We start from the raw sequence: 12,985 nt of genomic DNA on the forward strand, positions 1-12,985 counted from the left end.
GCCTCCCAGAGTGCTAGATTATAGGTGCGAACTATCGCGCCCAGCCAAAAAGAGTTTTTTAGACCTTTGTGTTTCTATGGCATGAAACAGATTAAGAGACCTGCTCAGCTAGAACTATGGGCCATTTTTAACGAAAAGGAAAGACATCTCAGAAGCTGGAGCCCAGAGTTCAGAGGACAAAGCCAAAAACTGTGGATTAAAGCAAGTATCAGCAAACTACAGCCCATAAGCCAAGTCTAGTCTATTGCCTGTTTTTACGTAGTCTGTGAGCTAAGAGCCCTGGCAGCTTGAACTTTTACTGCTGCTGCTTCTTCTTCTTCTTTTTTTTTCCTGAGATAGGATCTCGCTTTGTTGCCTGGGCTGTAGTACAGTGGTGTCATCATAGCTCACTGCAACCTCAAACTTCTGGGCTCAACCGATCAATCCTCCTTTCTCAGCCTCCTAAGTAGCTGAGACTACAGGCCTGCGCCACCACGTCTGGCTAATTTTTTAAAAATTTTTTTGTAGAGATGGGGGTCTCGATATGTTGTTCAGGCTGGTCTCAAACTGTTGGGCTCACGTGATCCTCCTGCCTTGACTTCCCAAAGTGCTAGGATTACAGGCATGAGCCACAGTACCCAGCCAGCTTTTGCTTCTTGAAAGCCAACTGCCATCTCTACCTTGGTGTAAAGAGAAAGGAGGACTTAGAGGATGAGAGATCAAGGGAGAGAAAGGCCCAGTCTTCTATCATTCTCGCCACCCCAGCTGAGGCAACAGACAAATGAGTGAAGCCACTTTCCATCCTCTATCCCTGACTGAATTACCTAACCAAACATTGTGTGGAGCAGAGCCAGGCTGTCTCCACTGGGTCCTGCTCAAATTGCAGAATCAGGAGCAAATAAACGGTTTTTTTTTTTATTTTTTTTTTTTTGAGACAGAGTCTCACTCTGTTGCCCAGGCTAGAGTGAGTGCCGTGGGGTCAAACTAGCTCACAGCAACCTCAAACTCCTGAGCTCAAGCGATCCTCCTGTCTCAGCCTCCCGAGTAGCTGGGACTACAGGCATGCACCACCATGCCCGGCTAATTTTTTCTATATATATTTTTAGCTGTCCATATAATTTCTTTCTATTTTTAGTAGAGATGGGGTCTCGCTCTTGCTCAGGCTGGTCTCGAACTCCTGAGCTCAAACGATCCGCCCACCTTGGCCTCCCAGAGTGCTAGGATTACAGGCGTGAGCCACCGTGCCCGGCCAGGAGCAAATAAACGTTTATTTGTGTTTTAACCACTAAATTTTGGGGGCTAATTTGTTACATCACAAAAAGTAATTGATGCAAGGACCTTGGGTGCATTATTCAATCCCTGAACCAGGCAGAAGACTTTATTTGGGCTCCAATTTCTTCATATATAAAATCAAGGACAGGGCAAGTTAATCTTTAGGGCCCCTCTAACATTCTATTATTCAGTGAATAACTGTGTTCTGTCATTCTATCACACTCAGTGAGCACCTACCATTGCTGGCTAGGCGCCACTAGAAGTGTTGAGGTGCAGCAGATAAAGTGTAACAAAACAAAGTCAAGCACTTAGAGGACAATATACACGACAGTAGACAGTTGAGGGCTGATGTAGTAAACATTCTCCCCAACCATGGGGGAACTAGAAAGAAGAGAATCTTCGGACTAAGATTCAAAAATTCTTTTATGCTGGCAGAACTGGCCTCACATTCGTTAGAAATAGTAAACCATGACTTCTAATAGCTTCATTTTTATGATAACATCAATGCAAAGTTCTTCAGCATGAAGTGAATCCTGGTTATTGCACAGACCTATAAAAGTCTGGATTTGCTGGATGCCCAAGATAAGCAAAAACTTCTTTTGGATATTTGATGCCTTTTATATATTCCAACGGCACAGTTAGGAGTAAGAGACCATGGAACCCACCCTGAGAAGTAGAGAAGGAAGGCTGAATCCCACCTACCATCACTGCCTGCCTGTGTTCCTCTTATGTTCTAAAATGTTCACACGGAGTAGGCAGACAAACATAGTTTTTGCCTTTAAAGCTTTCAGTTTAAATTGAGAAGCTATAAATGTAAATCGGAAATTGTATCAAAAGCGTTGCTTCATTTTCTATTTGTCCTTCTAGGCGGACCCATTGTGTATAATCCCTAGGTAAAGTGCTGGGTAACAGAAAGCTCTGGGGGGTATTGAGCCCCCAGTTGTGGTGGACTTATGCAGCTAATTCTCCATGTGACAGTAAGCACAGCACCAAATGTCTGCTGGCCTTCCTATCATTCTCTGATTCCCAGGAGTGAATTAAACCTCACCTGGAAAGTAAACGTGGATGTTAAAATAAATGGGAGATTAAAACACAGAAACATCAAGACTAGGAGCAAGAGGCCTGGTGCGGTGGCTCATGGCTGTTTGTAATCTTAGCACTTGGTGAGGCAGAAGCAGGGGGATTGCTTATAGCCAGGAGTTGGAGGCCAGCCAGGGCAATAGTGAGCTGCTGGTTCTACAAAAAATGCAAAAATTATCCGGGCGTGGTGATGCTCGCCTGTAGTCCCAGGTACTCAGAAGGCTATGGCAGGAGGATCGCTTGAACCCAGGTGTTTGAGGTTGCAGTGAGCTATGACGATGCCACTGCACTCTAGCGGTGGGCGGGCGGGGGGGGGGGGTGGGGAGGAGAGAGAGACTCTTGTCTGAAAAATAAAACAAACAAAAAAAACTTATGTGAAGTTGAGCGAGCAAGGTTGAGTTCAAAGACCCAATGAGAAGTCTTTGGGGATTCTTAGTAAAGCTTCCAAGCTTTCCTGGTATTTTGAGATTTGAATACAGTATTGCACACATGTGTTTGCCCACATGTTGCCAGTGTGACTTGTGCAAGAAAAGCCAGAAACAGCAAAACCGAGCAAGAGAGCTGGTTAAGCGGTTGCGAGGGGGAAAAAGCCGGCAGTCATGAAAGAAGGAAGGGAGGAAAGTTCTTTGTTGGAACTTGGGGTTCAAAGCCGCGGGCTCCACCCAGCCAGAGAACGAGGGCTACGAGGCCCGCACTGAGCTGACCAAGGCTCAGAGAGAAACGGAGCACAGCTGTTCCCGGGAAAGGGGGCGCCTCTGGGTGTGGCGGGATCCTGGCTTGTGGCTTGAGCCCCCAAATCCCCAACTCCTCCCCCCCGACCCCCAGCCCTGGCTCCGGGCCAGGGTAGGCCAGGCTTTGCAGGGTGGGACAGGGCGAATCTCCCTCCCCGCGCTCCTTGCGGGAACTGGCGGCCAGAGGTTAAGCTAATATGTTTGCAGACGGTAATGGGAACTGGATGCCAGCGGCCCCAGCTCAGGGTAGTCCAGATTTATGTATCTTGGAACAACTCTTTCCTCCATTGCACGGACGCCAAGGAAAAAAAGTGACTTAACCAAGCCTGAGTCTACTAAAAATCTTTCTAATTTATTAACCCGAGCCCAGGCTGAGAACTCGACGTGGCACTCAAGAAGAAAATGAGGAAGGGAAGAAGAAGCGGGCCCATAATGGGCCTCCTGGCAGACCTCGGCAGGGCTTTCCTGGAGGGCAGGACCGTGGGCGCGGGGGCCGCTCCCACACGGCGCGGCTTGGGGAACAGTTCAGGGCGCGGCTGCCCCAACCGCCCAGCGGGCCCGGGAGGGTGAGTCACCCTGACTCTGGGTGGGAGCGGGCAGGGGAAGGGGGGCGGGGCGGGGCGGAGCGGGCCTCGTCCGCTCTGAGAGGATGTGGCAGCTATAAAAGCCCCACCCAGGCCAGGCGGCTCTGCTCGGCATCTGGGGACGCTCGCAGCTCTCTCCGCCCGGCCCAGGTAAGCAAGGCGCGCCCCGCCCGCCCGCTATAGCCCGGGGCCGCGGCGCTAGCGGGGCGCCGAGAGCCTGGGAAACGGGACGGCCTCGCGGGGAGGCTCGGGCAGCGGACCCCGGGAGGCCCCGGGGCCAGTCCGGGGCAGGGGGCTGCAGGGGCGGTCGCACTCGGGGTTCCGCGGGGAGGGCTCGCAGTGGGGAGGGCAAGATGTTCCGGGCAAGGGTAAGCGGGCCGCTTGCGCCCGGGCCTAGGGGTGCAGGGCGGCGGCGGGGGTCGGGCATTCCCCCAAGTCCCGGCGGGAAGCGGGCGAGGCTAGCGGAGGAGGCCCCGCATTCCGGGCGCGGCGGGCGCCGGCAGGAGCAGGGCGTGGCCGCCGAGGGAGCTGCACGCCCCAGGCCGAGCAGTGGGCGGGGGGCATTTCCCTCCACGTTCAACTACAGCTTTGCCGCGCTCTGCAAAGTAGCCCCCGATCTGTTCCAAGTTACTTCACTTGAAACTAACGCGCATTTGTGGAGCTTGAACCAACTCGCAGGAGGGAAACAGTGCGGAGCATGAGGGTGGGAGTTTGAGTAATCAAGTACCCCCACAATAAAAACAAAAAAAACAAACAAAAAAACCTCAGTTCATTCCCTTTTGTTTAGATTATCTTGTAGGAAAGCAACTTAGGATTTCACTGTACCTGGAGTTTCCTACAGGGTTGAACACATTTTTATCAGGAAGGAAGTGTCCCCCGTGGTTCTGCGGGGAGGGCTGTCCTGTTACTTGTGATGATGCCACAGTGAGTCAGGGACTGAGGGTACAGAAAAGGGCGTGGTCCCCAGGGCCTCTCGCTGCAGCAGGTCCCAGCGCTGGTGTGGGGTTCCATCAACTGGCTGTGGAGATGCAGGAGGCGAACCTCAGTTACCTCATCTATGAAAGTGGCTTGATAAGGACGCCCAGTCTTACCACCACCCCACAGGATTATTGAAGATTTCAGAAAATATGTTCATTCAGAAATACATATGTAAAGTACACTGAAAACACTAAGGGCTACACAATGCAAAGGGTCATTTTTGCAGTAAGATTGGCAGCTGTGGTGGTTCTGTGTGTATAAGACCAGTGGCCTCATGGGTGCACATTGGGCCTTTACCAAGAACCCTAAGTGCCTGGAGTCCAAGGACCTGGGCGTCAGACTGACTGCTGATGGATCCTGTTCACACATGTGGTGCTAATGTGCCTGTCTGGAACTCGGATTGGAATGCAGAATGCACTCTCCCACTGAAACAATGGGATGGAAGGTGCTTAGGTTCCCAGGCCAACCCAGGGAAACCTATCTAACAGGCACTGTATCTAAGTACTGCTGAATTTGGGCGGGGTGGGGTGGGGGTGGGGTAGGGGAATTTGGGAAGATGAGGAGGGCAGGAAGAATAAATCACTGAAATATTTTTTGTGGAACTTTTCTTAGGTTTAAGGTTGGCCCTGATTAAATTATTTTAATTAGAAAATTATGTCTCTGCTCCCTCTCCACTTTCCTTTTTCCACCTTCCTCCACCTCCTTAGAGACCCCCTTCCTTGACATGTTACAACAGCCATCCAGGCTTGTCCAGTTGTACGGTATTCCCTCCTCCTCCGCATTTCAGTGTACTCACATCCAGCTAGAGACTAGCAAATTGAATCAGTTTTTATTAAGTTAGGAATGGTCGGTGGTCCGAAAATCCCCAGCAACCCAGAGCAATTGTGTTATTTAAAAAACAACAATAAATAAACGTTGTTAACGTAAACAGATCTGTAATCTATAGAATTCGAGGCTATGGAATCAAGGAGCAGTAATACTCAAGCAATGCGAAGGAAGATTTTAGGTGAGATCAGGGCCAGAAAAGTGTCCTTTGTGGCCAAGGGTGTTAAGACATTCCTGCTTAGCAATTTCCTCCCATCTTCTAAGTCTATTTATTATCTAAATGTCTCAAGGGTTTCTCCAAAAGCATCAATCACATTTGCAGTGGAAGGATGTGACCATCATATACATTTTTTTAGTTGGGGATTTATGATTTGGAGACTGCCTGGATTTTGTAATTCCCTCAGTGCCAAGTGGCCTGCTCGTGGTGAATGCCCAGGAAATATTGCTGATTCACTGGCTTTGGTTAGGACCTCAGGCTTGGACTGGAGTCTTCATATTTAACATCCTGTGTCTTTGGGCTATTAAATTACGGTATTGATTAACATTAGGTTTGCAGTCATGGCCATTAGTTTCCTGGCTAATTTCTGATTTAAGTAGTTTTCCTGGGAAGGTAGACATTCTTCTATAATTGCTATTGATTTTGAGGGCTGTAGGCTCCGCCTTCAACACTGGGCCTAGAATCTGGCTCTAATGCATTGTTACAAGCCTTTGTTCTCACTCTTTGCTTATACAGGGCCTGGGACCTGCCAAGCCATTTTTCATTAAGGGAGGGTGGATATGTCACAAAATGAGTCGAAGGCTCTAGTAGGATGCTTTAAACATCCATTTACTCCGCAAAATATTAATCACCCACTATGTTCCACTCACAGTTATGTGAGTTATGGGGATACAGCAATGAAAAAACAGACAAAAATAAAAAATTCCTGCTCTTTAGATCTTCAATCTAGTGGAGAGAGAAAAAAAAGAGACAAAATAAGAGAACTGTGTAGACAGCAATTGGATTTTTTTTTTAAGGATGGGTTTCGCTCTGTTGCCCAGGCTAGAGTGCCGTGGTACTATTATACCTCATTGTAACTTCGAACTCCTGGGCTCAAGCGATCCTCCTGCCTCAGCCTCCTGAGTAGCTGGTACTATAGGTGTGTGCTACCATGCCTGGCTAATTTTTCTAGTTTTTGTAGAGATGGGTCTCCCTCTTTGCTCAGGCTGGTCTCAAACTCCTGGCCTCAAGTGATCTTCCCACCTTGGCTTCCCAGAGTGCTAGGATTACAGGCATGAGCCACCATGCCCAGTTGGACTGGATTTTAAACTTTCTATTTTCCCAAATTATTGTTAGTTTCCAAATTTGGCTGAGGCTCATTTCCTCTTTAATCCAGCTGTTCCACATACCTGAGCATCATGTTTAACTCTCCTCAGGGAAGTGTTGTTTAAGGTTATGGCGTCTTAACCTGTCTTCCAGATTTGACTGTAAGAATTAAATAGAAATTGAATGTTCCTCTTTTTTTTTTTTTGCACATGAGAATCCTCTTCCGTCATTTTCCCTGGGGCCACACCCTATCCAAGTTGTAGGCCACACCAAAGGAAATTCCAGTCCTTTAAAAAAATTCTTTCCACCCATTCACTGTCTGGCATATTTTTTCTTCTGCTATTGCCAGAGGCAGTCCTCATCTGTTTTCTTGAGGGTACAGGTCCGCAGGAGGGGACAGGAGATGCCCACACTTATGCTTCTGGGTGTTTCCACTGAGATTACCTCCAAATCTCCCTTGTAGGGTACACCCTGAAACTTTTAAGCCATCTAATCTCAACCTTGTCAGAGCACCCACACGGTCTGAGTTCTAATCCCAGGTTGGTGTGGAAAGCTTTGACTCCAGGGAGTGGCTGTGACCTGGAGCGTTTTGTCCATGCCCTTTGTCTCCTTGCCACACCCAGCCTGCACACTCACAGCTCAGAGGAAGTCTGAGTCCTAAGGCTTCTTGGACATCCTGCCTCCTTGCCTGCTTTCAGACCAAAAGGAGAGGTAGGTTACATTCCCACATTGTCCTGTGGACAGAGCTAGGACCCAGGCAGCCCTGACAGCACGGAGGTGGGGGGCACAGGCTACATATGATGAGAAAGTGGCTGCCCCCCGAGGTGATCTGCCAGGCTTTGCAAAGATTTGCAGAGGCTGGGAATTTAAATTTCCAGCTCTGAATGGGTGGAACTGGAACCACATTTGGAATGTTCAATTGGAGGGAGAGAAAAACAATTGAGGAAGGAGAGTGTGTTGGAAAAGGAAGAAAAGACCTTCTAAAATGGGAGGACCAGCATATGTAAGCCATCCCAAAGTGAAATTGCATGCCTGTTGTGTGCCAGGCACTGTGCTTAGACCTGTGAGGGCACGAGGAAGTCAGAAACCCTGTGGGTGGATAGCGTGGAAGACAGCCTTTGTGTACTGACCTCTGTGTTACACACACACACACACACACACACACACAGAGCAGCAGGAGCACAGGGCAAGGAGGGCTGTGCAAGAGAGGTAACGTTTATTATTTTCTGTATCCTGACGTCTCATTCTGCTGATGAAGATAGAGGTTCCTGGTGGAGGGAACTTGGGAAGGTAGTGGGACGGTGTCGAGTGTGCTTGGAGGAGTTAACAGTGCAGTCTGACTTCGGTGTAGCGTGTGCTTGTTTGCGTGTGTAGAAGGTATTTAAGGAAAGGTAGGTAAGTCCAGAGTGTGGAAGATCTTGAATGCTGAGCCTAGACTTTTTTCTGTAGGCAGCGCACCCTGTTGAAAGGACAATATGTTAGCCATAAAACACTCAAATTGAGCTGTAGATATGAAGGCCTGGATTTCCCAGCCCTGAAAGTGCTTCATGCCAAGTGACGTCACCCTTCCTGCAGGTCTCTTCCTGCCCACTCCAGCCTCACATCAGGAGACGGACAGAGAGGCTCTGCGAGCTCAAAGCTGCAAACAAATATTGATTTAGATCAGGCAGCAGAAGGACAAGCTGGAGCAAGTGCTCTTGTCCCTCCTGCTCAGTTTGATCAAGCCACTGGGCTGAATTCCAGGAATTCTGGGGCATGGCTTGGCCCTGTGACTCAGGCATTAATCAAGACCATAAAACCAAGGAGAAAAGTATGTGCTTTCAAGAAGGTTCTGTTGGCCGGGCGCGGTGGCTCACGCCTGTAATCCTAGCACTCTGGGAGGCCGAGGCGGGTGGATTGCTCAAGGTCAGGAGTTCGAGACCAGCCTGAGCGAGACCCCGTCTCTACTAAAAATAGAACGACATTATATGGACAACTAAAAATCTATATAGAAAAAACTAGCCGGGCATAGTGGCGCATGCCTGTAGTCCCAGCTACTCGGGAGGCTGAGGCAGTAGGATCGCTTAAGCCGAGGAGTCTGAGGTTGCTGTGAGCTAAGCTGACGCCACGGCACTCACTCTAGCCTGGGCAACAAAGTGAGACTCTGTCTCAACAACAAAAAAAAAAAAAAAACAAGGTTCTGTTGAATAAAGATGCTGTTGGGGGGGGGGTGGAGAATGGAGTACAGTGGGAACTCTCCCCTCCCACCCTGCAAAGCTGTGTATTTTTTTTAAATGTACAATTCCAGAGTGGCCTATAGACTCGTGTCCAAGAGAGTGTACAGTATGGGCTTTGGTGGGGAAACCCACGCCTCCACACTCCCACCCCCGCTCATTTTTGCTTTAAAATCTTCATTTGAATCATCCAGTCCCTGATTGATTCATCCTGGTTGCTAGGGATCTGTTTTGTGGTGACGAGTCAACACCACGTTTAAACTATAAAGTAGGTGTGTCTGCGAAGCTGCTGGCGCAGACGCAGATTTGGCTGTGCAGACCAACCCTGTTGCAACATGTTGTGTTTGTTTGTTTGTTCGAATAATATTTGGGCTTTCTGGAGCTGGTTCTTTTTAATTCAGTTCGGTAGAACATGTTTTTACCGTTTGCAGTGTTGACTTTTAGGTTTACTTTTGTTTGTTTGTTTCAACCTTCTTACAAACTTTGTTTTTCTTTTCTTTTTGGAGGAGGTTCTACAACTGCCTCACTTGTCCTTTTTGTGTTATAATTATGCTTTTGGGGTGAAACAACGAAGGAGTGTACAATAAAATCTGTAGGGTTTTTTAAAAAGGACAAACCTCCCCCGGATCGTTTGCAGAACCGCAACAACAACAACAACAAAAAAACCATAAAAAGAAAATAATAAGAAATGAAAAAAAAGAAAAAATTACAAACCCTTAAATTATCTTTTAGATAGTCCTTGTGTTAAAATATAAATGACTTGTTTTCCAATAGCTGCACAGATTTCCTTAATTGTACTAAGAGCTTTTCTAGTCAGGCAATTAACAGTCTCATTTATCAATCTTTTCAAGGCAGAAGAAACTGTTCCCTTCATTAGGGTGGAGCCAAGTGGTCTGTTTTCCCACCCCAGTGGTGGGTGAATGGTTTCAAACCAGTTTGAGATGGGTGTGGCGCTTTCTGTAAGTCTCCCTGTACCTCTTTAGTTGATTTTCTTAAACAGAAAACCTTCCCTTGATAGATAGCCACCTTGATGGTGTGTCTAGTGACCCAGCCCTCCCTGGGAATGGAAGGCACTGCTGTGTAGCAGTGCTCATCAACAGATTGAATTTGCTGATTGTTTTTTCTCCTTGGCAAGTTGGAACCAGTTGGCCAACTGGGTGAGGCTGAAGTGTTGGAAAGATTATTTGGATTGCCATTGTCATGTTCTCTAGAGAAATCTGCCAGAAAAGGACTGGTGGTTCTGCTTTTAATGCATTTATGATTTTTATACTGTGTTGAGGAGTTAGTAGAGGTGGAATTGTCTTGTATGGCATGTAGACTTCATTTTTTATTCTCATTCAAAACAATAATTATGCTAAAGTCAGAGTGATTGTTCTCAGTAAGAAAATTCTGCCTCCAGAACAGATGTTTTGGTGAACAGATAAATACAAGTATCGGGTCCCAATCACTTTTGGCTCTGGGGTTCTTCAGTTTTTCCACAGGCGAGCTTAAGTTTACACCTTTCAAAAACTTATATTTTAGACTCCTCTTGGCTCGTTTTCAAACGTATCCTCTTGTTCTCCCACCACTGTGGGAGATTCTTCCCCTTCCCGTCTGGGACTCCCCTGATTTCGCATACGCGATCTGATCTTTCTCTAATCTTTCTCTGATCTTACTCTGATCTTTCTCTCCCACTACTAATCTCTTAGAATGAAGAACCACTGTGGTGAGGTTGAAGGGCAATGGCGCAGGAGTCAGGGTATCTGGGTGTGGCCCTGCCTCAGCTACTCATTGTCCAGGTGACCCTGGGTCAGTCTCTCAGGTGTCTTACAGAGTCATGAGGGGAAGAGAGCTCCAAGGTCCTGCGGGGTGGGAGTGTGCATGTCATGGTTTTGCATGTGTCTTTATAGACCCGAATGTAGTATAGGCCCAGTGTGTGCTCGTTATGGATTTATTGATTGATAACTTGAGTATTGCCAGTGTCTGTAATCTACAGTAGCGCTGCCAAGACTTTCTTTTTCTGCTTTCGAGGGTAGCCGCACACTGACCCATTCTCATCAGTCAAATGTACTATATTAAGCTAATGTTTTAACAAACATTATGACTCTTTCTTCTAGTGACTGATCAGTCATATGCAAAATGACTTTGCATTGTCAGGGGATTTGATGGAGTAAATAAACAAGGACCGTATTTTATTTCTAAGTTGTAAATGTTTGCCATTAAACTTGCATGAAATAGGAAATAATTGGCCAGGCTCAGTGGCTCATGCCTGTGATCCTAACACTTTGGAAGGCCGAGGAGGGAGCATCGCTAGAGGCCAGGAGTTCAAGACTAGCCTGAGCAACATAGTGGTACCCCGTCTCTACAAAAAAATACAAAAATTAGCCTGGCATGGTGGTGTGTACCTGTAGTCCCAGCTTCTTGAGAGGCTGAGGCAGAAGGATAGATTGAGCCCAGGAGTATGAGACTATAGTGAGCTATAATCATGTTACTGCCCTCACATGCCCAGGCAACAAAGTGAGACCCTGTCTCTAATTAAAAAGCAAAACAAAGGCCGGGCGCGGTGGCTCACGCCTGTAATCCTAGCACTCTGGGAGGCCGAGGTGGGCGGATCGTTTGAGCTCAGGAGTTCGAGACCAGCCTGAGCAAGAGCGAGACCCCATCTCTACTAAAAATAGAAAGAAATTATATGGACAGCTAAAAAATATATATGGAAAAAATTAGCCGGGCATGGTGGTGCATGCCTGTAGTCCCAGCTACTCGGGAGGCTGAGACAGGAGGATCGCTTGAGCTCGGGAGTTTGAGGTTGCTGTGAGCTAGGCTGACGCCACGGCACTCACTCTAGCCTGGGCAACAGAGTGAGACTCTGTCTCAAAAAAAAAAAAAAAAGCAAAACAAAATCTAAAAGAGAGAAATAGGAAATATTTATATGGATACAAAGGGCATTACATGGAGTAATGGCAACCTTCATGAATATTGATTTGTGGTAATTGTGACTTTGTGGTTATGACATCTTTGCTTTTTCTGCAGAATGATTACAAATAATATAAATATCACTTCTGCAAAATAGCAACTCATTGTTTTCATGTTTATTTAGCACCTAGAATATGCAAAGATACTCTTAAATCCATGGGGGAGGTGGGACTCTGTAGGGAAGACAGGTAAACCACACTCCCTGCTGCCTTGAACTGTACTTACGCTGTCACCATTGGAATACTAGGCACGTGGAGAGCACTCAGTACATTCTGCTGAGTGGGTGAACGGAGTGGCCTCAAAAAGTGTTCTTGGCATTGAAAGGCGGGAGGGAGTTCTGTGGCACGGGGGCCATGGTGACCCTATTGGAGCAGATGCCAAAGTAGTGGTGACTTGAGGAACGGGCAGGGTCTCCATAAATCGAAGAAGGTGAGAGTAAGATGATGTGGGAGGAAGGTACTCCCCACTACTCATGAACCAAGGTACTGGAGGTGAAAAGAGTACGGTACGTTTGGGGAGAGGTAAGAAACAGTTTGGCGCCCCAGTCTGCTTTTGCTGGGGAGTAGGTAGAGGGAGCTGAGGCTGGACTCTGAAGCTAATCTTTGAAGGCGTGGCTCTGCTGGGGTAATTCCACAAAGGACTGATTTTGAATGATTGTGACAAGATCAAATAGAAATTGAATTGATAGTGGCATGCTGGACTGATACAATGAAAGCAGCGCAATTATGAATGGTGAAATGGAGAGCAAGATTTGTAGGGCTTTAAAAAGTCCCTATTATTTGTCTTCTCAAGGTGTGGCTGTGGGAGAAGAATTAACATAGACTAAGAATGTAAGGAAGCCCATCAGATTGTCTTTGATCTGTGCCGGACTGGGGAGTCCCGTGTGGGACACAGCTAGGCAGCTTTCTTCAAAGCCAGTGCTCAGAGGTCAGAAGACAACTTGAAAGAGCAACACCGTGAAAACTTATGCCTCTAGTTGAGACTTACTCAACATCAGAACCTGGTGAAAAAATAAATGAAATTTAATCCATACATTGGAATGGAAATAACTTTTACTTGCAGCTCCCG

At 47.3% G+C, this 12,985-nt stretch overlaps 1 protein-coding gene across 1 annotated transcript in view; it reads left to right on the forward strand.

Moving 5' to 3' along the window:
* The first annotated feature begins 3,754 nt into the window (after positions 1-3,754).
* The window catches only part of ANXA2 (annexin A2), a 43,770-nt gene continuing 34,539 nt past the window's right edge, over positions 3,755-12,985 (forward strand). Inside the window, exon 1 of the mRNA XM_069483305.1 lies at positions 3,755-3,796. The gene's annotated coding sequence lies outside the window, so the exon portion shown is untranslated. The remainder of the gene's footprint in view (positions 3,797-12,985) is intronic.

The sequence above is a fragment of the Eulemur rufifrons genome, chromosome 2 (assembly GCF_041146395.1).
Source record: "Eulemur rufifrons isolate Redbay chromosome 2, OSU_ERuf_1, whole genome shotgun sequence".
In the NCBI taxonomy this organism is placed as follows: Eukaryota; Metazoa; Chordata; class Mammalia; order Primates; family Lemuridae; genus Eulemur; species Eulemur rufifrons.